The sequence below is a fragment of the Plectropomus leopardus genome, chromosome 5, assembly GCF_026936395.1.
Source record: "Plectropomus leopardus strain MGB_pleo_1.0 chromosome 5, ASM2693639v1, whole genome shotgun sequence".
NCBI lineage: Eukaryota > Metazoa > Chordata > Actinopteri > Perciformes > Serranidae > Plectropomus > Plectropomus leopardus.
The window spans coordinates 20,575,143-20,598,306 of record NC_142180.1 but is presented as its reverse complement, the minus strand read 5'-3'; the positions used below and the strand labels follow the sequence as shown (position 1 = coordinate 20,598,306).

The window sequence follows — 23,164 nt, the reverse complement described above, 5'->3', positions numbered from 1 at the left end:
TGGAATGCGGCCAGTGGAACCCAAAACCACTGACACATTGGCACTGCTCTCTCCGTCCTTCAATTCCAGCATCTCGTTTTCATCATAAATTTCTTTAAAATTCTGTACACACCCATTAAATGGTAAAACAAAAAGGGCCTAACCATAAGAAAAAAAACAGCACAAAGATAGCGGTTGAGGTGCTTGCCATCCCCTGCGGTTGATACTGCATGGTATTGCAATACTGTGGTTATCGAAACAGTCATGATTCTGATAAACAAAGCACAGCCACAATGTAACAGTAACACACTGTTTTAACATGTCAGGTTACGATCAATCTAGAGCAGATTTGTTGGCTTATACCCAACCATTGTTTTCGAATACAAACACACAAATACTGCTCCATTAATGAATTCCATTCATTAGACTCTTAATGTCTTTCGCTGTTACAATATTTATACATGAAACTCTAGTGTCATATGCACTGAAATGAAGTTAAATACTCAAGCGCTCAAGCAAAAACTTAAAACAAGCAACTAGCTGCTGACTGTCCTGACAAGTAAAACACTTATAAAAGTGCCCAAAATAAATTAAATTTAGATAACATAAGCACAAACAATCTTAGTTTACATTATTTAACAGCTTGCCATTAAACCCTTTTAGCGATTGTTGGATTATATCTAATGAACCAATTGGATTGTTTTTTCAAGTAAAAAAACAAACCTGTTTGGTATGAATTCCCCCAGTGTGATTACATGCCAATGAAGAAGACTGAAAATAAGAAATACAAACTCCTACTTGAAACCATTGGCCATAGAGTGGAAAATGTCCCTCTAATGCTTTTCCTGCTTGCTAAATAATTCACAACCTGTGGTGTAATTGCAGTTTTTAAAATGATCAATTTATAGTAATTGATGGCTTGGAGGGCCATGCATTCAAACACCTTTGCTGTGTAGCACTGCAGTATGGACCGCATTTAATTTGTCCTGCCAAATTGTTATCCCCACCCTTCACACAGCAGCCACAAGCAGTGAAGAACTGTGTTTGTGCTGTAAAAATGTCTAAAACTCAACATCTTATTTACAAAAATTCTTTGAACCCCTATTTCACCTCTGAAGCTGAATTATTTGTCATCCAAAGTCATAAGTTGCCAGATTCTCTTTGAAACATATGATGTTGAGCAATCAATTACTCTGAAAAAAAAAAATCTGGATCTCTCCTTCAGGAAAGACAGTGCTGATCTCTGAACACAGATACAGATTACTTACTGAATGGAGTTGCAGCTCATTGCATGACTTGACCTGAGGTAATGATCTTTCTTTTCTTATTTGCCAAAACAGATGCAGACATTTTGGAGTCCTACATTTCATTGTTTTGATCACAATCTAGATAAAGAAAAAAGAACAGCTTATCAGATGCATACAGAGAATAAATCTGTATAAATGTACATAAAATGTGGAAAAACCCCAAAAATGCTGGAGGTGAGGGGATTTCCTGTTTTTTATTAAAGCACTTGCCCCTCCAGTAGGGTCTGTCCCTACTGAGATAGCTTTATGAGTTTTACTTTGGGCCATGTGTGTACTGGTCAAAGCACTAACAATACACAGTGCTACTGTGCATGTAACGGACGCAACAATATAGTGACAGAATCACAGATCTATCAGGATATGCCGACTCTGGATATAGAATAAATGATTTCACTGGGGAGATTTGGAGGAATTCAGAAAATAGAAGATTTTCCACTGCTCCACATTTTTTAAGTGATTTCATATGCATCACTGAAAGTGTGTCACTTTTGAGGATTTACTATCATTGTTGATATTCAGAATAGACAATTTGTTCATCTGAGATAATGCTTTAACCCTGACAATGCCCAGCTCGATACACCTCAGCAGATCTTTTCATAAGATATTGTAAAACATGCCTCTTGGTATGGACTGACGTGTTCTCTTCTACCATGGTGAAGGGAATCTGTGGTGTTTTGAGTAACTCTACTTCCTTAGGGAACGATTTATACATCACACAACGCCTGAACCTTGAGAAGGCCTGACAGCCTCAGAAATGGGAATGTCAGATATCTGACTGAGGTTTTAGCGCCAGTTTTCTGGTTGTATTGAGTTCTGTGGTTTGGGTCAGGGAATACTGAGGCCTTAGAGAGATTGAATACAGACATTTTGTTGATGTTCTCAGAGATGGTCCGTTTGACATCTTGACACTACTTCTATTAGCTTTGTCCATTTCCACCACTGGCTTGTCAGTCAAAGTGAGAGAGACGCTGGGATGTCAGGTCTGAATATCTAATGACGGCTGATTAATCATGCGTGAGTGTCCGTCAATTAATCATCAGACGATGGACCCTCATCCAATAACCAATTATGCTAAAAAAATTCAAGACCCAAATGTATGATTTTGACAGAGTAGCCATGTTTTGTATGATTAGAGTTGGCGTTTTGGTTGGGTTAACAGTTTCAGGTAAGTAGGCAATAGTGGGTAAGTTAGTAGTTTCTTTCTGTGAGCTCCGACGTTAGATTGGGTAAAAGATGTGAGTAGAAATGACGTTTTTTTAAGTGAAAATGTTGCAACAAAGAAAAGCTGCAAAAACAGATGAAGAGGGTTTTCCAAACTGGTAGATCACAATAAAAAAGTCCTCACAATCACAATCATGATATCTAAAAGGACTGAAGTGTCAGAAATAGTCTCCTGAGGTTTTCTATGATCTCCCAGGAGGTGCAAATTCTTCTCAATCTTCCCACACATCTTAAATGCATCCCTACTCTGAGTGATGCCACTACAGCACATGCCTCTGCAGAGCAAAATTGCTGTCTCTAAAAGCCAGTCCAGCGGATGGGGGAGAAGGTGCCCATGATAATGCATACTGGCTGAAATTACATGCAAGGCCACCATTCTAAGGCATTTAACAAAAGGGGCCATCAAGTGGCGTAGCACGGCATTGAAATGACAGTCTTGCCCTTGCATTGTTTGACACGTCACAAGATGGCAAAGCAGTATCTCTTTAGCTCCTAGAGGTCACGGAGGATGGATGCACCACTAATCTCTGACACTCACTCCAGGATTGGGGGGAAAAAATCGACGCAAACTGGGGCTTTAGATAACTTTGCTATCCACCAGTGACCTCAAATGCAGAGACATCTCCTGGCCCGCTGTGCTCTGTCAACCAAATCCTTCTTACTGCTTGGTGACTTCAGACAAGGATACGTTGGCCGCCCCACAAGGATAAATCCCAGCAAAGAACAGACTATATATTAATCTGGTATTGTCTTTTTATTGTTTGGGGAATAATGCAGTAGAAAGAAATGATTGATCGGAGGGCTTGAGAGACTTTTATATTGTCAAAATGGTCCATTTAGAGATCTGTGGATGTTTCTCCAGGGGGCATGATTTCACAAATCCAGAGAAAAAACGTGTCATCATGGACAAGTGTTCCTGAGTGTTTCCTCTCAACACTAAAGAACAAAAAGTAAAAAAGTTAAGAAACTGCTTATTCACTGTTAATGTATGTTGGATTGTCAATGATTCCATCAATAGTACTTTGTTTGATTATTTCCATATCATAGATCAATTGACTTAAAGTGCACAAGCTTACTTTTACTGCTTGTCTGTATTTTTGCACTTTAAATTATAATTCTTGCTGTATTCTTATTACTCTGTAAAGTGCACTGGATTGCCCTGTTGAATTAATGTGCTATCTGATTAAAGTTGCCTTGCCTGTAAAATGTCTCTTTGTCAATTAAATTATGTGCGCTCTGCTCACACACATTAACGGTTTTTAGTAATCGTGCAGATTTAGTCATCATTACGTACAGTTCACAAACTGAGCCCACAAATGTCTCTGGTACAGACACCGGTGGACGGAAGAATTGTGCCCCAACTGTAACTGCCACCGCACCCCAGGAGGGAATATTATCAGGAAGGTTTGTGGTTTCATTGATTTCAAGACTCCAATCATCCCCATCTGATGTAGTGGGCTGAGGGAGGATAAGTGAGGCTCCACAGTCTGCAGACCAGCTCTGTTTGACAGTGGAACAAGTTTGATCTAACTTTGGCTATAACAGTCTCCCAATTAAAGAGTTATTTCCTGCAAACACCAGGTGCCAAATCATTGTTATTTTGTTCTCAACTATTGTGTAAAACTGTCTCTAATTACGCAATGTACGTAAGAAGTAGAAAAGTGCCCTCCAGATAGCTCTGCCTGGTTTATTTGACTTTTATCATAAAATGTATGTTTTTTCTTGGCATACCTAAAAAAATATGTGGTTCATGTAATCAGCATTCTGTTTTAAGAGATTTTTATGTGCTTTTCCACTTTTGTCCAACGGAGCACATTTATGGGATGACCCCATTCTGATACTCTTCAGAAAAAAAAAGAAAAAAAAAAGAAATGCATAAAGAACAAAACATCTCTAATGGCCCTCACTGGAAATTATCTCCATACAAGTCTCTAATGGTGCTGTCAGGAGTGAGTTTCAAACCATTAAGCAATTTGCGGTGAATCAGGGCACACGGAAATAAATTAAATTCTCACTTGCTGTGGTTGAAACTTCTCAAGACAGATGGAGAAGAATATGCTCGCACTGTATTTCTGAAAGAATAGGCTCAGGGAAACCAAAGCACTACCATATTTGGTTTTTATAAAAGGCTTAATGAATGATGATGTTAACTTCAATGCCCTTTCCTCTTTTTAACCCGCCATGACAGCACAGACATTTCAATCGGCTATGCGAATACTGAAAGCAAGAGAAGGAAAAAAATCCATTGTCTCTCTTCATCCTTCATTCATCATGCGCGTATTTAGGTTTTAGGTCAAATTTAATACTGAAAATATGCCACAGAAACCCTCAAAACTTTTGGCTCCTTGACATCCTTATGATTACAGAGGGTTTATATATAGGCTACATGACATCCACCATGAAAATAAACATGGTGAATTAATCAGTTGAGCTTTAATGGGCATGTATTTATGGAACTGAATCCCAAAGCTTACTACGCCTGTGTGCTGTGCCGTGCCAGACCTCAATCCACAAACCTCTGGGAGCAGCGACGGGGACGCTTATTTGTGTCCTCTAGCATTGTTCATCACTTTTCTTCTTACTGTTTGTCAGTGGCACAGAGGAAAAGCTTTGGAATTTTTCTGCATAGCAACCCAATTATCATACAGTAAAATGACTATATTAAATGTTACTACCAAAGCTGACCACACATAATACTTGTTTTATGAAATTAAAAAGAGATGACAAGTTTAATATCTGAATTTCTAGGTTTTTTTATTTATATATATATATATATATATATATCCCTTCTAACTGAGGTACAATGAACATTATAATTTTTTGCTATCTATATTAAACTCTAACTGCAGATGACAAATGAAATGTTGTTCACCAAAACAAATTATTAATAATAGCTCATAATAGCATTTATTTTATTTATTATTTACTTTTATTTGATAGTACTTATTAGTCAAAATGTTTCCTATTATTCTGTTTAACACAAAAGGTTTACTTTAAAAATAAATTTAAAAATAAGAACCTGTGCATGCATTTTCTATTTTTATTTTTCTAGGGGTAATTATTTTAGAATGGAGTAATTTTAACAACACTAAAACAATTAGTTCTGGAAAATAAATAAAATAAAATAAAATAAAATAGCTGCCAAGGAGACAGGAACAAAAATCATAAAATTCTGTACTTAAAATCCACAATCAAACTGTCTTAATGAGCCTTATTAGAAAATGCACGATGGTGGATATAAATACCAGGGGGGAAAAAAAACTAAAAAACACATGCTAGCTTTTTTGGCAAGAAATATTGGGGTGTCAAGGTGCCCATCCCTCTGCCAAAATTACATCCACACACACACACACACACACACACACACACACGGACACACATACATACACCTACAGAGCTCACACAGTTTACCACCGTCAGGTTTAACCACACAGTATAGCAAGAGCAGCACAAACATCCTGGCCGCATTTTATCTCCCTATTAAGTTCTCTGCCAGCAGCTCTTCACTAGTAATGAACTCTCCTAAACTAACAGTAGTCACCCAGCTTGGTGACAATATCACCAGTCAACACAAACAATCAATCGCGTCTGCTGCAATAACGGTGGGAGGAAGTGCCTCCAATTTATCTTTATTAAATCAATAGGGATTTGATAGCCTTACCTGCAGTGGAGTGCTTTGCCCAGTGTTGGAGCTGTAAGTGTCTAGTGCATTGGGACAGGGGGAGATCTCTGGTTCACTTGTTGTTTGTCGGGAACGGGGTAGTTTGCTGTGTGGCTCGTAGCGACACTCCTAAGGGCCCACTGTGAATAGAGGTCAGGATAATAGACACAGTCACACAACAAAGACTGATAATCCTGTCTCGCCCCACAGCTCCCGTGTTGCAATCAGACATTTTAAGGGCAGTTAAGCTGCAGCGAGGGGCGGCTGAATGAACCGCGGTTAGGAAAGACTCCCAAGCTCCCATTATGGACAGTAACCGGTGTCAATTCGCAGCAATTAGACCACTCAGATGTGTCAGTAGACAGGCCTCAAATTAATAAATAAATAACGTCGACCACAAGTGCTCGCTGATATAGCCTTTTGAGTCATTTGAGTCTCCCAACGGTCTATTTCAGTGCAGAACACTTAGTCCTTCAAAAAGTGACGAGGTGTACCTCCTCCTCCCCACTTATCCTGGATGACCTTTGAGTGAAAATAGTCCTTAGTGAGCAAGTTGCTTAAATCTGCCTCCACTGGTCCTCAGAAACATTTGTTTAAAGTGGCACAGATCCTTTAATGTTGGTTTATTATCAGTTTGAACTGCTGAGATAAACAAAACAGTAAGCAAGACCACTTGTAATCTTATTTCCTGCAGTGCACAATTCAATTCTAACATGAGCGGTAGCCATAGCTCCAAGAGCCTATAATGTAACACTGAAGATAATCAATAAATGAAGATACAGGATACATATATTTCCCTTTTGGCATTGAAAGCTGCTGAAATGCACGGACCAAGGCTGTTGCCTTAGGCCTCAGGCTAAAGAGGAGCAAAAGAGTAGCCTCGGGCTCACCACTGTGTTGCCTCTATTGCAAAATATTTTTTGAGAATCATTACAACTTGGAGGACTTAACCTCGAAGTGAGGCCTGTGTATTTGTGCCACTATTCATTTCATCTGTAAAATCAACACTTTATAGGAGTTATTTTGCTCTAGTGTTTACTCTCCCTAAACAATTTGGCAGGGAGAAATGTGGATAACTTTTTTTCTTTGTGCATTTTTTGACAACATGCTTTAAATTTCATGATGCTCTGTGCGAAAATAGTTAATTGGGGAATTTTTAAAAAAGAATATGCAATACTGCTTATGGATATCTTTTCTCAGGGTCTCATGTCTCAAATTGTGGCCCTTAACACAGAACAAATCAAAAGAACACAAAGCAGAGCTTCTGAATTAGACTTGGAGCGCTCAGTCAAGAGGAAGTCATTACTTCAGAATAAGGGCTAGCTATGCTTTGCTGCCCGACTTCAACTGAATACCTCACCTTTCACCAATGCATAAATAATGTGCCAAGTGTCTTTGATCTGTTGAAGGTGATAACTTCACAAGCATGTGGACACCTTCCACTGATAGAGGAGGCTCTGCTCTGTCCAACTATGTGTCAACAAAAATCACACTCACAGAAATGTACCGGGAAGGAAAAAGTGAACAAAGGGAGAGCTCAAGATGGACAAAGGCTTCACAATGTCAGGGGAAAGAAAATCCTGTGAGAATGCATTTTTATATAAACTAAGGCTGTAACTAATGACTATTTTAATATACTGAGTATTTTCTTGATTAGTTGTTGAATTGTTTGATCTTTGAAATAAGGGCAACACTATATATATATATATTTCTTTTTTAATCGGCTCGCAATGTCAGCTTGGGTGATAAACATATCAAGAAAGACTGTTATACTACTCTCAGGGATTTTTTAAGTCAGATCGGTACACATCAGAGGGAAACTGCACTTTTAAAGGTGAATATCTTCTTTTTATTGGTACCTTTTGTGTTCAGTTCAATGTTATTTTTTCAATAAAAGTTTTTATAAACGTAATTTTTTTAATTCAATAAGCAATTTGTTAGATTTTTACAGCATATTGAAAGCACCAGAAAGCCAGACCTAGGTACGTTAATATGTTTATATATCACAATATTCAACATTATTGCATATTTTTCTCATATCATATAGTCCCATTTAAAATGTCAAAAAACAGCTGAACAAATGTCAAAATTTTCCTTAATTGTCCAAAACCCCTGAGTATTCAGTTTACAATCATTAAGATTAAAAAGCAAATACATTTTATACACTGGAATTTAATTATGAACTTAAACAATATGGCAACCTAATTATCGATTGCTGCCGAGAAACTTTGTCAGTCATAAAATCTATTCATCCCCTAATTGCTTAGCTATAATTCCAGCTTCATAAAGTTTAGATGTTAACGCATCATTTTTATGCTTTTTCTAAATACTTATTTTTTTAAAATAGTATCAAAAAGACACGGAGAGAAGTACAATTCTTACAAGGACAGACCCTCACCTCAATATTTGAATGATGTGGTTTAGGGTCTTTTTTTTTTTTTAGCAGAAAAAAAACCCATTAATGGCAGCTGCCAGCGGCTCTTCAGAGGCCGTAGTGAACACTTCAGATTGTGATTCTCTCCAAGAAATCACAGAAGCCTGTAAAAGCCCTTTTCTGTGTCAGCAGGGCAGATTGGGTGACTTTCCTGGACAGTCAGACACCCTGACACAGCTGAAAAGAAAAAAAAAAAAAACAAAGTAAAGTGAGCACACAAAGCTCTCCTCTGAGAGGTCAAAGTGAAGACAAGTCCCCCTTTCAGACAGAAAGAAAAACAAAAGCCTGAGTGACTTTCAACACGCCCGCTTTAACCAAAGGGCCCACACCGTGTGAAATGAAGGGTCACCATGTAATAATGGTGATATTAAAAACTGTTATAATTGCCTCTCATTTCCATTGCAGATTTATGCTGTGAAAAGATGACCAGTAACGGCCCAGCCCTCACTAAGGCAATTTATTTAATCCTTATTCACCGCTGAGAAGTGGTGAGTGAAGTGGACACAGAGACTGCAAGAGGCAATATTTTACTCTGTTTGTGCTTTATACATTCTTTTATATATATTTCATGATCCAAATATTTCATTTTAAAGTCCAAAACTATGCAGTAGATTGTTTTGTACAACCGTAAGGACGTCTGGTGAAATTTTTACATGAGCAAATACATCTTTACTTGTTTCTATATTGCAGTGAATGAGGCAGAAAACAGGTTGAGTTTAGCCAAGGGAACTTATTAGCAGACCCTCCCTGGTGGGTGAACTTCCAGGGAAAAGAGGCTCTGCTTCTCCTTCTTCAGAGTTGGCTGTAATGCCATGAGCATCCTCTGCTGGTAAAGAAACACTTCAAACGCCCAGCCCCCTAATGAAACACACCAGAGAGGCACTATACTAATTAATACACAATCTGCATGAATAACCCATATGTGTATACTCAGTGTTCAATCTTAGGCTGTAATCATATCTTACACTGCACAATACTCTAATGAGCATATACATTAACTCAAGGGAATGGCCGGATCAACTGTACTCAATATCACAATGTATGCAGATGACAGTGTGTAAAACATCTGTTTATTTTAATGCAGTTTTCTTTTTTTTCCAAACAAGACTTCATCTGCGGAGGCAGGGGAAATAAAGCCGGGCATTATTTATGAGCCCTTCAGTCTAGATGCACTAACAGAGTAAATAAAGTAAAGGAGACCTTGTAACTCCTAGTGGGGAGTTTTCTTTGGGACTGCAATTCACAATTGTTTTTAATGCTGATTAATCTGATTATATTTTTTGACTATTCATTTATATTATTTTTTTATTGTGGCAAAAAATCTATACATGAATATTGGCTGTCTGCATTTACAATTCAATATCATAACCATTCTTAGCATGTCCTGAAGACATGTTGTGTGTTAATAGAGTATTTAGTTAGACCAGGTGTTAGCAACCTCTAATCAAAAGAGCCAAATTTCAAAAAAAAAAAAAAAAAGATTTTAATTTTTATTTATTTTTTTTGTCAAAGCCACAGGGAGCCACTGGAGAGGGGCTAGACAGTCTCATGCAGCTCCGAAGCCAGTTTGCCTAACCCTGAGATAGACTTATGCACATCTATTCACTTGCTAGAGTACGGTAGTAAGTTATAGACCTGTCGAGACTAACCCTTCTATTTTATTAAATTCATTTTAAATTAACTATATATTTATTTTATTTATGTTAGTTTTATTGTTATTAGTGACTTTTTTGTGTTATATTTTGTTTTCTCTGATGGGCTGTAGTAGACACAAAAAATGCTGCTCTGTCTGATTTTCATTTTCAAGTTTAAATAAAAAAAAAAAAATCTCTATCTTTTTAATAATTAATTAATTAATAAATCCAAAATGGTTACCAGTTTTGATTGATCTAGTTGCCTTATATTTAAATACACACAGAACTTAACTGTTTATTAATCACGTAACCTTAAATTCAGTGTAATTTTACATTAGTGTAACTAACAGACAAGTTAGTCAATGCACAATTACAGCAAATTATCATTTAAAGTAAAGCTCAACCAATAATTTGGCAACAATATTGGCTTATCACAGATGCAAATATGTCATTGAATGACAATCAAAAAAAAAAATAACAAATGCTAAAGCCACTTTAGAAATTGCATTTCTCTTATAAATTTTGTCCACCAGGGAGCACTGACAAGTTTATTTTTGAGATGTAAAATAACACACAAACATTTAGAAGATCCCTATTAAAAATGTCTGTTCATAAATACCATATATTGTCATCAAATTTGTTAAACTCTAAAATATCCATATTATTATCAGCCATAAAAATCCAGTGTTTGTGAGCTACGATTTGGGGGATTTCAACAAACACTGAACATATGTGACAGAAATAATACCAGGCAATAAGGGGTCCGCTTTTCATACAAACCAAATGTCTTGCCTGAGGGCCCAACAATTTTCAATAGCTTTCTGCAGCTTTGTTATTCCCAAAACAAATCTGCTCTGCTGACAGAGACCAGTTTCAAAACTTTTTATTTTAATATTTCATTTAAAAAGTATTGAACAAAATACTGCAAAAAACAAAAATAAGAAAAAAAATGTTGCTCATGGTGTTTGGGCAAACAGGCAATATTTACCTGAAACAGAAAAACAAGAACTACTTCAGGACTTACAGCTGCAGCAACACGTACTGTACTGTATTCCCAAGATCCGTGGCAGAAAAGCTACTTGAACCATAAAATAGATTGTTGGGCCTATGAAAAACCACCATGCGGGCACAATAATAACGCATTGTCCACAGACACATGGGCTGTAGCAGTAATCTTCGGATCTCCTCAGTGAGGAAATATAGATATTTGTAAAAGCACTGAGGGGATTAGGCAGGGTTTTCTACCTCCTGCGGTACATGGCCCGAGTCATGCTGGGAGCACCAGGAGCTCTGTGGAAGTCTGGTGAGGAAGGAGAGGATTTGACCTAGCTGCTGCATTATTCTGATATGACCCAAACAAAGCCACCAGCATGGGACCAGTGTAGGGGGTGCAGTCTCTGTCTGTCTCTTATCCTCCCTCTTGACAATGAAGATGAATATTTAAACAGAATTAAACGTCTTAGTTATGTTAAAATGCAACAATTTCAGTATCAGAATGAGGTTACATCGCTATGTGAACACATTATAAATAAGATATTTTATATGCTCTAAAAAATAAAATATTATTAATACAACACATGGTGACTGCATCGTACTTAAAAGGCACATTAAGTAAGAGCATTATTTAAAAAGTGTCTTGTCTTTCCCCAACCTATTAGTTTACACTGCTGATGTACACATACAGCTGTTAACCCTCTCAGTGATTCTCCCGAGTTAATTCCTAATGAAAAATAAATTGAGCTGCTCCCTAGACTTTTATAACATTTCCTCCTCAGAATAAATGGGCTCCTTCATGAGAAAAGACACACTGTTGTTAATGATTTTATAAGCAGGGAGCCCACCTGACATCCTGTTTTCTATTACTGTTCTTTATTCAATTTGCAGGGTGCGCTGCAGGTGACCTAACCTATAAAAGGGCACTCCAAATTAAATTATCAGAGCTCCTTGAAATTTTATAAATTCAGAATCGGCCTCACAGAGGGATCTCATACCAGAAACTAATGGCTTCACCTTTAGCTTTGCATAAATCAATTGCACCAAAGGTTAGAACACATCATGCCAGGATGTATCAATGCAGTTTTTAACATCATAACATGTAGTAATTTTGGAAGTGTGAATGGCAGGTGTATGAGGTCATACATGAGGAAGTTTGTGTGTCATTGCAGGTATGCACATACATAATAACTGAATTTGTCTTGAAGACCAACAAGTACAGTAAAACCCATCAGCAACATTAAGTGTGCTGTATCATTTAAATATATATAACTATATAACTATATAACTATAATACGACCATGGCATTTAATTCACAGCTGCATAACTGGAATGGGCTTTGAGGGTTGATATATGTCATATACACATCACATGCAATAAATCAAAAATTATGAAAAAAATAAAAACTAAAATCTAAATATACAGTAGAGCTGAAATGATACATTTATAGACAAAAATGTCAATATTGATTCATTGTTATTTTTACACAATCTTAAACTGAACATCTATGACCTCTGACTGTTGGTCTGACAAATCAAGTAATTTGAAGACACTACCATGGGCTTTCTAAACTCCTGATGGTCTTTTTTTATTAGTATATACATATTTTTTAGACCAAAGCATCATTCCATTAATCAAGAAGATAATGCACAAAATAATTGATAATTTAAAAAAAAAAATGTTGGTTGCAGCCCTACGTGTGTATGTAGATTAAAAGGTGCAAAGGAAAGAGAAAATTATGAGCAGAATTTTTCAGACTGTTTTGATGTGAAAAACTATGATGAATCATCATTATTTTAAATATGGAAATGCATTTTCCATAATGGTTTTGATATAATAATCAGTTTCAATGAGCACTCAGCAATTATTTCTATTCGAATTCTGTTGAAAAAGTTCATATTAAAGCATTACTGATGATTGTATTTTGTGCAGTTGTGCAAAGAACCAATGTAAAGCTTTGTCACCCCAATATGGTCCCCTTTATCCTTGAAAGAGCACGAGCTCTTTCCAGTGTCATTTGGTTCCAGTCGGTAACCTAACGAGGTCGGTGGCAGAAAAAAAAAGCCCAATCAGTAACACTTGTTGCACCTGAGAACATGGAAATTTTAGACTTCTGTGTTTGAGAAAATGGAAAACATTGTCTTGTAAAGAAGTCGGGAATATGGATAGGATCATTCAACTGTGTTCAATCTGAGTCAGGACAAATTCCTTTATGAAGCAGTCAAGCGTGAAGGAAATTCATTTGTAAATTGCACCCGATCTTTGGCAAAATTGCTCCTTTTTCCAATTCAGGTCCAGACGCAGAATTGACACAGAAGGAAGTCTGTTTCATATACAACTGCACAAGGATTTCATGTGAACTCAATATATTTCAGTATAATCACAAAACTAGACTGTTTAAATGGTAACCTTTAACTTTACTAGTATCCTTTGCCAATTTTTACAAGCTGTGTGCCAGGGATAATTTTATTTAAAATTAATATGATTTTGAAAGACCCTTCTGTCTGTTGCATGAATGTATTTATCTGGCTATTCAATTTTAAGAGAAGACAATAAAACATGTAAGCCCCAGAATGACAGACGCATTCATATAATAAAGTAAGCAAGCCAACAGCGCTAATTATGGATCGTAAATGTGCAGCAATTTTTTGCTGACACTAGATATCAAACAAAAGCAAAAGACTGTATTGTATTAAGTTGTTGTGAGCTGTAAAGGGGCAATCCTACTTGGGCAAAATTTATTGCAATTTGGAGGGTAATGCCCACAAATTTGGGTCAAACAGTGGAAAAAAAAATATTTATGTGGAAATCCAAGTACATAGCTCTATTTGGAATGTTTTTGGGGATTTTTTGGTGCATAGAGGATAATGTATTATTATATTTTCAGAGTAACTGTACGCTGTCTAATTCATACAGCTCTGACTGTTCAATTGTCATTCCTCCTTAACTTGATGAGATTGAGAGAGCCATGGTGATCAAGCAGGCTAGGAAGTGAATGAAGAGAGAACCAAGTTAGCAGACACAAAAGAAGAGAATTGGAGAAATTAAATGTTATTTTCCATTGTTATGGCAGCTACATTCTAAATAACAAATAAACACACCTACACCTCTGCTCAAAGCGCCAGATTTGAGCAGCAGTAGGGATATACAATAATATCGGCACATCATCGGTTTCAGCAGATATTGCCTGTAAAATGAAATATCTAAATCGGCCAAGGTGAACATGTATAGAACATCAACCCTAAGTTAAAGAATTTTTCTTATTTTGCATTAATAAATAATAAATAAATAAATAACTGCATAAACAATTAATATATACATTGAGAAGCATTGAATTTCAAGTCTTCATCTGCACGTGGGCCATCACGATAAGAGTATGCATAATATGATGTTAATTTCACTGCAGAAAAGACTTGATGATCATTAAAATTATGTGAGGGAAAGTGGATATATCAATATCCGTTATCTGCCAAATGAGTTGTTTTTATATTGGCATATCAGATATCAGCAAAAAATCCAATATTGTGCATCCCTTATCAACAGACACACAGACGTGCAGCTCACATCCAGAGCAAAGGAGAGAGACGCAGACAGCGGTGTAATTTTGTCCCGATGTTTATATAGAGTCCCGACCTCACGCTGTTATTGGCTGGGGGCTACACACCCTAAGGTTGACAACCAAATTAAGAAAAAAAAATGCAGAGTACATGCTCCCTACAGATACAAACACTGCCACAGACTGCTAAGTGATGATTGAGAGGGATTACTTTTATCTAAGTATATATATTGTTTTTTGTTTGTTTGTTTAGTTTTGTTATTTTTTGGGGAGGATAATGCTGCATTGCTTGCCTTTAATCCCTGCTTTCATTTAGTGGTACGGATCATTAGGCACCAAATTAAAACAATTCAAGTAACTACAAAAATAAATAAAATTCACACATTTTTATTCTAAAATCTATTCACTGATTTTGGAAGTCTTGTTGTTTCCACAGGACCACGTCACCGCAAATTCAACTGTTGAGGGAAAAAAATATCTTGTGCTGACATTAATGTGCTGTATGATGCTGATGTGCTATTTCCTTAAAATAATTTACGGCTTCACTTGAGTCCACAGACTCATGGTAAGTGTGTAATAGGCAGCCAGATATATTTTTTATCACTATAGAATAACAACAGGACTGATATGACATTTTATACATGAATAGAATCTGAGAATATTAGGCAAAGCTTTTGTCAGTAGGGGGAATAAAGCTGGTATTTTTGACAGAGCACTATGCGTGACTCACGCTGATTAACATTACATTTGTTGCCTTCACTCAATAGCACTTTGCCTTATTAGACCTTCTCCTCTTCTTGCAAGGAGGTACATCGTTTGGCATTTAGTTAATATATTACTAGTATATTTACCAGGAGATTAATATTGTATGTGCATGAGGGAGTCTTACACAACATGACAGTAAAACACTTTTAAAAAGTTTTAAATTCAGAACCTGGAGAAATGTTCTCTGCGTGACTTTGTACTTGCAAAGCCAACCAGTGTCACATACTTTATACCAACTTCAACCTGACCCTGTCGATCTAAAGTTACACTGCTTCAAGGAAGGGAAAAAAAAATAATATTGAGCCACTTTCTTTTTTTATTAATATATATGAACTGCAGTCCTCCTCTCAACTAAGTGAAAGAAAGCACCTTTTCATTGTGGACTTTGTGTTGGTCAACCGCACTACATACCACATGCTCAAACTGCAGACCAAGACAACTGACCCCATTCCACTTCCTCATAGTCACACACAGGAACTCTGATCTGGCGACCCATCCAATTACTTTTACAATTACACCAAGTGGCTTCAAGTGGGTTATTAAAACCTGTCGGATATTTCCAGGAACATCCACTTTGACTTGAGAAACAATTTAGCAAGAGCAGCTATGGTGGCCTTGAACACTATAGAGTAACAAATGGACATGTGTGGCCTCGAAAGCCTTGCATCTCTTAAGCGTAACACGGTTGTGGAATCACTTGCTTGTATGCTCACAGCTTGGCGGTCATATTAGTCTGTAAATAGCATGCAGGCTTTTTGTATGGAAAGCTGTTTGAAAAATTTGTGGATAAAAGTTTTCAGAGTCCAGCTATTACCGTGCAAAATCATCCATACACTTCTGCATTAAATTTCAGGACTGCTGAATATTTTATTTATTGTATTACTCTGTAAGTGCTGTATAGAATTGGCCCATCTTGTCCTTGGTGGCAATATATGGGAGAAAGGCAAAACTTCCAGACTTTTTGCTTCATCTTAAGTACAGTCGGATTTATCTGAACTACCTTTTCAGCGACAATCAAATCAAGAGTTCATCTAGGTAAAAAAAAAAAAAAAGGTTAAACTGAGAGTAGAAGACCATTAATATTTAGACTACTTATGTAACAATCAGGCCCTTTGCACTCTATATGACAGCCACGTGGCACACTCGCAAGCTGAAGAGGAAGATACTCTCCGCCACTCTGTTCCTATTGTCCACATGGTAGAGGAAGCAGACCCCAACCTGACTCCTGACCACCAGGCAGCTGCTTTAACAGACAGCCAAACCCTCCCCCTTTCTCACTATATCTCTACACTACAGGAACAATAGAGTGTGTGGGTGGTGCAGACACACTTATTGAAAACAACACTTTAACATCATTCTAGTCCAAACTAAACTTAAGGTCAAACTAGAAGGTGTTACTTTATCTGGTTAGAAAGAATGATGTTTCATGATAGTTGTTGGTAGAGATATAATATGTGCAAGCTGTTATAAAACATTTTTGAAAACAATAGAGAACTTCATCTACTTAAGAGAATTAACTTGCCATGAAACAAAAAGCAGTTAAAGAACCACAACACAAAGCCACTTTCTGACAAAAAGCCATATGAAATCAAATATGTCATTCATGTATCTAAATAAGTTTCGATCCTGCTTTTATACCCTAAATTTCATGAAAAATAAGCACTGTCTCAATGTGAAAGTGAGCAGTAATTGCGATTATAGACACTTCCAGACAAATCTGCATCATCATTGCACATCTCTAGAGGCCTTGACACACCGAGCCCACAGTCGGCTGTGGTCAGCGTCCCTAGTTTTTGCGTTGTGTCTTGAACTGTTGAAGTCTGCCCTTGTTTTTTTGGCTGATTAAGCAAGCTGAATTGACATTGGAGACAGAGAAGTCTGTCGCTGAATAAAATCACACTGATCTGTAGTTCATTTTAGCGCTATAGAAACTAGAGAAACGTAAATGAGGAAAGCAATAAAGGGGGGTGTGAATTCAAAACAAACCTGTTATATTAGATACATTGTGGATTTTTTTTTTTAACAACTGAGCTTTTTAGCAGAAACAATTTGTTATTGTTTGTGGTATTGCTCACTGACACATATTAAATTTCATGTCTTTTTTCGACTTCAGAGTGTTTTGAATGAGCTTACTGGTTTAATAGTGTCTTGAGTCCATCCTGTCGGTCTTCTGGTTTTCCTTTTTTGAATGAGAAATATAATACTGCTGCCTGCTGGTATGCAGAGATGTATCCTCTCATGCAGGTGCTGCAGTATTTGCGGTGTGTTCATGTACAACTTTTTGGCACCGACACATACTACATGGACTACTACAAGGCAGCACAAGAGTGGGCTTTTGTTGCCACTTGTTCTTTGATGTCAGTTTGGTGTACCTGTGCCCTAAGTCAATAAGTGATGACACTGTCAGTTAGCCAGCACTCACATACCAGGACACTTAATTTAGCTATCAATAATGTCACGATTTACACCTGTGGAAAAAGGCTTATTTTAGGAATTTTTAAGAAGACTATTTAAGGCACACATTCCTCACAGGGCCTCATTTGGGTACTCAAGAAATGGCAGACAGTAAACAGTAAATAGGGAGTGACTGGAGATACATTAATTGTTCCTGTACCTTAAAACCCTGGTCAACATCTAGCTAATAGGCAAAAGTTCAGTTCACAAGGCTTGGCTACGACTTTAAAATCTTGACAAATTTGAATCCACATCTCTTTATTTTCTGTGGTCTTCTGGTTGTATTTAATTTCACTTTGCCCTGTAGCTGTCCCCTGGGCCTCAGGCTACAAGCCTTTGCAGTAGCTATCATGTCAGAGCGAAAATCCCCTATACTCCTCCCATCATTAGTTGCAGTGGATGTCCAGATTCACACCAACTCCAAACATGTTTAAAAATGTAATTTGTATGGTCCACACATACAGCTGGCAGTTGCAAGTACTGCTCAAACATCTGCAAGCTTTTTATTCAAGCTTCAGTATTACAGGTCTTACCAAAAAACTTGGAAAACATTTTGATGGCAAACAATAACATCTGTTAGATTTGTGCTGTTATATTGTCTAGTTACTACTTTTCAGTAGCCATGGTATAAAAGAAAAGAAAAAGAGTACACATGACATTTTTGCAAAGTAATAACACTCTCTCAGAGTGTTTCAAACTTACCACCCTCTGGCACGATGTTGGTCACTTGGGAATGATTATGTGTCCATCTCTGTTGTTAAAAAGTCCACTGTCGCTTCCATCATATTATTTCTTCTGTGGCAGCAAAACACAGGAGACAGCACAGAACTCTGGTAAGTTTAACTGGGATTACCGGATATTGTTGAGTTCCTGGTTAAAAAGTGACAATAGCTCTCAAATCTTAAGCCATTTATTCCGCTTGGGCATTTTGTTCTCAAGACTCTAATGTTACACCATTTCACTCAATAAAGAGCTAATAAAAAGCTTGCTAGCAAAGGCGCTAACAGGGCAATAAGTATTGTTTGTTTCAAAAACTTCATCGACTGCTTTCTCACAAGCGTCTACAAAACATCCTCTTTTTGTGGAGATGTTTCGAACCTGGCAAGGAGATGAGGGTTAACTACAAGTGGAGGGTAAATCATAACAGTAACAAAAACAACAATAATAATAATACTAATAACTTAATTTATGGTATAAAAATACTTATTTAAAGACAAACTAAAATAGATTAATTAAAACAAACAGTATTACAAAAAAGCATGTCTTTAAGAACTGGTTTCAAAAAGTGATTTAAAAGAAGTCACTGCCTTCCTACATCACAGTCATAGCTACAGCTTTCTCCAATGTGAACTCGTTGAAGGTCATTGCCAATGTCTTGACCAACATCACAACGCAATTGTCAAGACGGCTTACTATTTTGAAACATGCAAATTTGGTGTCAAAGTTTACCAAAGTTGAACTTGTTGCGAAAAACATTCCAGGGCTAGAAATTACAATTATTTTGTCAGGATACAATCTAAAGGCTTACGCGATTATATGATTGCATATAAGATATATGATCACTGCCACAAATGAATATAACATTACAGAAGCATTTACTTCAGATTAAAAATTCCTGATGACACCAAAACGGGCAGAAATTGAATGTAATATCCATAACTTTGTTTTCATACGTTTATAATTACCTGAAACTAGCAGTTGGTGTTTTCATTACCTTACCACCATGTTGTTCTACAGAAGCCCATAAACCAAACACTGGCTCTGAAATGCTAATGGATTTGGGGGTTTTAGGAGTTATCACTGGAGTTCACTGCTCATACACACTTGACCTTTAATTATGAAAAACACAACGACAGACCTAAATGTCCTACAGAACCGGCGCAACCCGTAAGCAAACCCAGCCGCCAGCCGAGGGACGCCAAGAGCAGCTGTCTGGAGGCCGGAGGCACACTGTCAAAGACGCTGTACATGTTTACAACTTGCTAAAAAACGATTAAGCGGAGCTTTCCCTCTGGCCACAATGAGGATAAAACACCACGAGTGTCCTCTGTCCTCCGCAAGTTTGATGTCAACAGTAATGCTAAGCTGGAGTGCTAGCTTGCTGTGCTCGTGACTGTGTTGCTAACCTACCTGAGCAGCGCACCTCTCGGTCTGTACGTCCGTGTCTTTGCTGTTTGTTTGCCAGTCACCTCCAGGCTTTTGGTCTGTGACTGACTAAAGTTAAACCGAAAAATAACCGACATTGTTTACTTGTTTTGGTAGACGCTAACTGCAGTAGGAATAAGAGAACCATGCTACGTCCATGAGCGTCGCGCGTGAACAAGCATTTCAAAAATGCGCGTGCGCAGAGACGTTACCCAGAGGGCTCTCTGGCAGAAGTCTGTTCATTTAAAAAAAATGCATTGCACATAACCAATAGGCTAATGGTAGTGCATAATTCAAATAAACATGCCAAGGTGGGGGGGTGTTACGTTAAATAAATATTTATAAAAGAAAAAATGAGAAATAAACAACGCAAATTTAAGGCACATCTATACTAGTACAGCCTATTTAGGCATTGCAACCACAGACTGTAAATAAATAAATAATCAAATGTATAAACATTCTTTGATCACAACACATAGGCCTGCCCCGCAGTTCACAACTCACAAATGGAAACAAGTATCACTTTTCATAGTCAGTCCAAAGTACAAAGTAGTTTGATAATTCCAATAGATCGGTTCCCCCATAACAATTTATATCAGTTATATTTCAATAACCCATCTTACAGTTGACACATGCCAGTACACTGTTCATTTAAACTGACTGTAACCCCAGTTTTTTTCTCTTATCCTTTCTTCCCCCTCTCTTGCAGCTTGGCAAACCTCTCCCAACAAGGCAACAGCTTCAGAGGGGACTTCTGTCATTTACTATTGATTAAATATTGAATTTAAAATGTTGATGAGCAGGGCATACTCGGCAATGTGATGCACATCACAAAGTTAATAATAGCATTACCATCAAGCATTCAGCCAAGGACCTTTATTAAGCAACTGAAGTCATTTTTTCACCAGATTTTATAAATAAGACAAATTAGGGGCATGTTTTAGTTTTATTTATTTATATATTTTGTTATTTCTTTATTATCAAATGAAATGTCTCCCTGCCAGGATGTTCTTATGATGTCAACAAAAAAGTTAGTTTTCGTCGTGAGATCACACAATGCAAAGCATCTAGTATTTGCTCAACCATGTTGTTTATGTTACTGATATGATTTATAATACAGTAGGCCTATGAGCATTGTTCTGTTACATAAAATCAGCTTTTATGTATAAGTAAGAGAGAGTTTTTGGTCTCCCAAAGTACAGTTTTAAACACATAAACTGACAAAAATGCCTCTAAGGTTTCTTTTTTACTGGTCAGCCAAATAGCTTGTAAAAGACTCCTGAAATTGTGGTGATTTGTTGACTTTATAAGAGGATATTCTTGATCCTCTTATCTTCCCCTGACCAAACGCTGACGAACAAAAATGACAAAATCTCATTTTCAACTAAAATTGAAGTTACTGCCTCTTACACTTGTAATGCCTGTCAGGTGTTATTTCAGTTTCAGGATGGATATTTCCTCTGAATGCAGAGTGTTTTGTTATTAAAGCATCGCCATCTTTATTTAAGTGTAATGTAAATGTCTTAGGGTTCTCCACTTGCTCAGCAGCTGGCATCTCTGAACCCAAGCAGAGAGCATACTTTGTCTCTTCGACCTTGTGCACTGAAATATTCAAGAGCTCCAAGTTTATGAGACAGTTGCTGCCATCTGTGCCCCAGCGTTCAGTCCTCCCATCATGGCTGAACATAAGGCCAACATCAGAACAGATATGTGTGAGAAGTGTCAAAATAGATTCTCCAGTGTACTCTGTATTGCATATCTCAATATTGCCTAAATAGCATAAACAACACTCTTCGTTTGCTCACACGCACACACAGAAACACATGCAAAATTCTGCAACTGCAGAGTCAAAATTTCCATATCCATGCCAGAGGAAAGGAAAAGAGGAAACATTTACACAAGGCTGCCTCCACACAGTTGAAGAGACCTTTTCTCTTAGGTGTCTCTTTTTACAATGTCATTGTGGAGCAAGCAAGCAAGCTCCTGTGAGCTTTACGAATTTCTCGCTAAATGAGAGATTTCCTGAGACAAAAAAGCGGAGGAGGAAGGCTGCAATCAGTCCAGGTTTGTTCTAGACAACATCACTTCCTTCCTTAGCATTAGGAGAGTGTCAGAGCGAGACATTCAGATGTGGTTTTCACCAAGCACTTTCCCAGGACAGTAATGCTGTGCAATTCTAATGGTGTCATTCAAAGCAGCTGCCTTTCTCAGCAATAAACTGAACGCCTTGCCTAAGCAATTCAAACCCCCTCCACAGATTGCAATACAGTCAACAAAGAACTTATCTTCCAAGTGAAACTATTCATCAATGAATGTGTTTGTGTGTCTGAAAGTAGAAAGCAGCTTGAAAAGACCTCAGTTACACCTGAATGGCTACTTCTCTTTTTGGACTATTGTCACAGGTTCACATTTGAATTCACCTGTTTCCTAAGTGCCACTGCCAGTTACCATAAAAAAAAAGAAAGAAAACTAATTCTGAGTATTGACATTCATGGGCGTGGTGGGTTAGCGGAGTTTAAATCCTGCACCTACAGCTTTGAAGAAAACTGTGCCATCAGATAACCTAACACAGCTTTGTTTAGTGTGGGTCAGTAACCCACCAGCGAAAACTAAACAACACTCAGCCCTGCTCATTGCTTGCTCAGAGAATGGGGTCATTAGTCCATGACAGGTGTCAAAGAAACAATGTGTTGTTTTATTGCTTATCTTCAAAGACACACTCAGTATATAACTGCAGCACAAAAAGGCCTTATAGCCGTATTTGTACAAAATCACTGTTATTTCAGCCATGCTGATATAAATTCCCTTTTTTAAGGCACTATGCATAGAAATGTGAACAATAGCGAACTGATGATGTTTCAACAACTTCACTGTATCTTCAGTAGATCACTGTTCTGGAGGAAACACCACAGTTTATAGATAAAAAAAAGCAGAACAGAGGCAGAATATTTGAATTGCAATAAGATTTTGGCCATTGTTAAGACCAGACTTTCATCCATGAACAATTTTCTTTCA

General features: G+C 37.4%; 1 long non-coding RNA gene across 4 annotated transcripts in view; it reads right to left on the bottom strand.

Annotated features, from left to right (window-relative positions):
• The window catches only part of LOC121962338 (uncharacterized), a 103,675-nt gene extending 83,324 nt beyond the window's left edge, over positions 1-20,351 (bottom strand). For 3 of the 4 annotated variants that reach the window (XR_015776535.1, XR_015776534.1, XR_006107124.2), the window contains exons 1-3: positions 20,135-20,351; positions 18,707-18,799; positions 6,169-6,308 (exon numbers count right to left, since the gene is read on the bottom strand). This is a non-coding gene — a long non-coding RNA (uncharacterized LOC121962338). Of the gene's footprint in view, positions 1-3,300; positions 3,444-6,168; positions 6,309-18,706; positions 18,800-20,134 lie in introns of those variants that run through there. The other variant, XR_015776536.1, reaches the window with a different exon arrangement.
• Between the last annotated feature and the right edge of the window lie 2,813 nt (positions 20,352-23,164).